Source organism: Hemicordylus capensis, chromosome 2 (assembly GCF_027244095.1).
Source record: "Hemicordylus capensis ecotype Gifberg chromosome 2, rHemCap1.1.pri, whole genome shotgun sequence".
NCBI lineage: Eukaryota > Metazoa > Chordata > Lepidosauria > Squamata > Cordylidae > Hemicordylus > Hemicordylus capensis.
The window spans coordinates 334,923,659-334,928,003 of NC_069658.1; positions in this window are offsets into that span (position 1 = coordinate 334,923,659).

Below are 4,345 nucleotides of genomic sequence, written 5' to 3' on the forward strand. Positions count from 1 at the left end.
TGTTCTTAGCCAGTGTTGAAAACCTTTACAGGTGTTCATATGACTTATGTGATAGACAGGAAACCAAGAGAATGTTTTCCTTGTGCAACAAGGCTTTGTACAATCAATCTATAACAACTCTTCAGCTTTGTTTGCTTATCATAGTGCCATGGTATTACCATGCTTTTTCATTGGAATCCTTCCATCTACCCCATGTCTGTTCACACAGTTGATTTATTGATTTATCAGTCATATTTTTATACTGCCTGATGTGTACATCTCTAGGCAGTGTACAAAATTTAAAATAATATTTAAAAGTCAACACAGATTAAAATATACGAGACACAATTAAAACAATGGTATAAAACAGTTATTGAAACATACTAGCATTATTAAAATTACTCCTAATTAAAAGCTTGTGAGAACAGAAGAGTCTTGAGTGTCTTCCTGAAAACAAACGGAGAAGGAGATGCTCTTATTTCAGCACGGAGCATATTCCAAAGTCCCTGGGCAACCACAGAGAAAACCCAGTCCTGGGTCGCCACCAAACGAGCTGGTGGCAACTGTAACCGGACCTTTCCAAATGATTGTGACAGGCAGCACAGTTTATGACAAAGAAGGTGCCATTAAGGGCTTTATAGGTAATAACCAGCACACGGAAACATATCGGCTACCAGTGCAGTTCTTTCAGTACTGGTGTTATATGGTCCCTTCAGGTTTTCCCAGAGACAAATCTGGCTGTTGCATTCTCTACCAATTATAGTCTCTGGATTATGTAGAAAGGCAGCCCCATGCAGAGTGCATTACAGTAGTCAAGCCTGGAGGTTACCAGCACATGTAGCACTGTTTTAAGGTCATTATTTGCTACCAAAGAATCTACACTCAGAACACCTCAGAAACAACAAAACCCGGTACCCCATGGGTTAGCAACCCATGGGGATGGTTGGTACCCTCCGTGCACCACTCGCTCTGGGCTACCCCAGCACCCACCAAGTGCAGTTATGGGCTGCTGAAACCTGCATTCTTCCTTATGGAGAAAACCCTTAAAGACACATAAACTTCAAAAAGCACTTAAAAATCAGCCCTTAGCCCAATTCCTTTCAAATAATTCCGGATTTGAATTCTGAATTCAAATAATTCCTTGCCCCACTTGGGAACTACCACCCACCGCACTCCGCTCTAGGCCACCCCTTTCACCCTGACGTGAAGCTATACATTTGCTGAAATCCTCATTATTCCCTATGAGGAATTCAAAAATACTTTTAAAATTCACCAATAATCGGAAGAGTGTCCAATTGCCTTGGAGCTTTGTGGGTGGTAGGCACTCCTGGATGCCTACCACCCACCCCACCTTTGTGCCCCTAGGTGCTCCACAATAGGAAATAATGGGCTGGCAAGTCCCATTATACCCTAAGAGAAAAAATATAAATAAATTTCAAAAAATTATTTTAAAAATCACACGAGTGTCCGATTGCTTTGGGGTTTGGGTGGTAGGTACCCATGGATGCCAGCTACCACCCCACCCACTTTGGGAGGTTTGAACCAGTTCAAACCATTTTGAATTCGAACCAAACCAGGGGGGTTCGAGCAAAACCAAAACCAAACTTCCTCCTCCTGGTTCAAACCCGGTTCAAATTCGAACCAAACCGGGCAAACCGGTTTTGTGCACATCCCTAATCTAAACCATCCCTTGGGTCCCAGCCCCCCAGAGTCAGTTCCAACTTCAGCTTGTTATCCCTCATCCAGCCCATCACCATCTCCAAGCAGGCATTTAGGGGGGTTATGCCATTTCCTGATGAAGCTGGAATGGAGAAATAGAGCTGGGTATCATCAACATATTGATAACACCTTGCACCAAACCTCCTGATGATCTCTCCCATCTAACATCATCTGAAATCTGCCAAAGAGGTAGGAGCGGAACCACTGTAAAGCAGTGCCACCCAATCCCACCTCCCTCAGGTGGTCCAGGAGTGTACCATGTTTGATGGTAACGAACGCTGCTAAGAGATCCCAAAGGATCAGCAGAGTCTCACTCCCTCTGTAAATAGCTTGTTTGAGATCATCCATCTGGCCACCCACGGCAGTCTCAACCCCACAGCCCACACGAAAGGCAGTTTGAAATGGGTCTAGATAATCTGCATCATCCAAAACTGCCTGGAGCTGAGCCACCTTGCCCAACCATGGCTTCTCCCCTCCACCCAAGTATTCCCATCCAAGTCTTGCATGCCAAAGAGCAGGGCTAGACAACTTTGCCCCTCCAGCTGCCTTTGGACTACAACTCCCATAATCTCCAGCCACAGTGGTCAATAGGAATGTTGGGAGTTGTAGTCCAACAACAGTTGGAAGGCCAAAGTTGTGCAGCCCTGCTATAAAGAAATGCCATCTCTCACCAACCTTGGCCTATGACTCAACTCAAGCCTTCGCCTAGGTGAGTTCCATTTGTGCCTACAATTACACTAAAATCTACAATTCTCTATTGCTTCATTTTAATCTATCCTTCCCGCCCCCCAGGAATCCTTAGAGCTTTATCTTTAAACAAACAAACTTGGCACATACTTGTGTGAAGCAGACAGCACAGCTATAGCTGAAGCAGGTCCCCGTGAAGTGGTAGCTATATTGTTCTGTATACCACTCAGTTCAGCTTCCTGCTTTCCCCTGCAATTGCAGGAATGTGTGTGTTAGAAAAGTTCAGCATTCCTCAGACATAGGAGGAATTCCTCACTCAGACATAGGAGGAATAAGCCCTTACTGAATGAAAGTTCTCTCAATGGGGCTATGGATTCTTTTCCACAGGAGAGCTGCCAGGTTTGTGGGGGGGGGGGCAAAACCCTGCACTGGATCACCCAATGGTGCTTCTGCTCCATCCCTCCAGCATGTGCTCCCCCTACCCCCCAGCTTACAGAAATGAGGATTTACCTAAATCTTACCCAGCTTACCTAAATGAGGATTGTGAGCAAGCAGCTCTTCCCAATCCCCACCTTAAGGGAAGGGGGAGGGGAAGAGTTATAAGAAAAGCTGCCACTGCTATGTTCTCCCTCATTAGTGATGGGTAGGATGAGAGAGGGAGAAGCTTCTGCAGAGTCTCTTGACAGTGGCTTCTCCACTTGGTGATGGGGTTTTCCTCCCTATCTCATTGTAGAGGGTTCTGCAAGGAAGTCTCTGAAGAGCAGGAGAAGGCAGTGGTGACTGGTGAGCCTTCTCTTACCTCCCTACCCATCCACATTGAAACATCCCCCAGGAACTTGCACCATTGCTGCCTCCTCCCAATACACTCTTGGATCATCAGTGGTCAGCTATGGGCCTTCAACAAAGGCTCAATCTGGCTAGCCTTCTTTGATGTCACTCTACTCTTCCTTCACAAGATGTTCTGTGTATGACTCCTGCATTTAGTTCAAACTTCCATTAGAAACTAGCTTTGTACTAGGATCACCCTTCACGATCCCTTACAGAGTTACATTGTGAATGGTGGCAGTGGAGATAGTAATGTAAATTGCCTGCTTCCATCTCCCTGGGCTGTTCTGGGTCTTGCATACTATAAATCAAGAAATTATCTAGGCCTATAATGTGCCACTACTGCCTCCATCTAGGTGAGACCCACCTTGTGTCTACAATTACACAAAAGTCTACAATTCTTTATTGCTTCATTTTAAACTGTCAGGTTGGCGGCGGGGGGGGGGGGGGGCAGTTAGCAGTCCCCAGAGCTTTATCGCAAAAAATTATAGAGGGACAAAAACAAAAATTGACTGGGTGCCATAAGGTACTAGTTTAGTAATTAACTAGCTCTTTTAATAGGCCCTCAATTACTTTGTTTCATGTTAAAGGGCTTTTTAAAAAAAAATACACACACATTCTAAGACAAAGCTCCATTCGACATCTGGGAACCTCTGAACAGCTGGCTACCTAATGAATATGCATCTGCTTAAGAGGCTGTAGTCCATTAATAAACCAATAGATATAAAACAGAAACAATCTTTGTCAGCTTCAAATGAGATTGGATGCAATGTGCTGTGAAGTGTCGCTGTCACAATGAATTGGGCTGGCGAGGTTAACCATCCCTCTGTTTGGCCCCCGTGTCTTTGTGTCTGCAAACAGAGTTCCATTTTTCCCTCCACGGTGAGACACAGGAAAAGATAGCACAGCATTTGTGATGATTTGTTCCCTGTACATTCTCTGATGCTGCCCATCTGCATGCCATGGACTGGGATCCCTTTCAGACTGAAACGCCTCTTACTCTGGCACCAGTAAAACACAGCTTTGCAGTTGAGGAAGCTAAGATTATTTCTGGGGTGCAAATTTATTAACTAAAACAAAATCTTTCCATGCAAATAAACAATTGGGCAGACAATTGCAGTGCTTGTTAACAAAA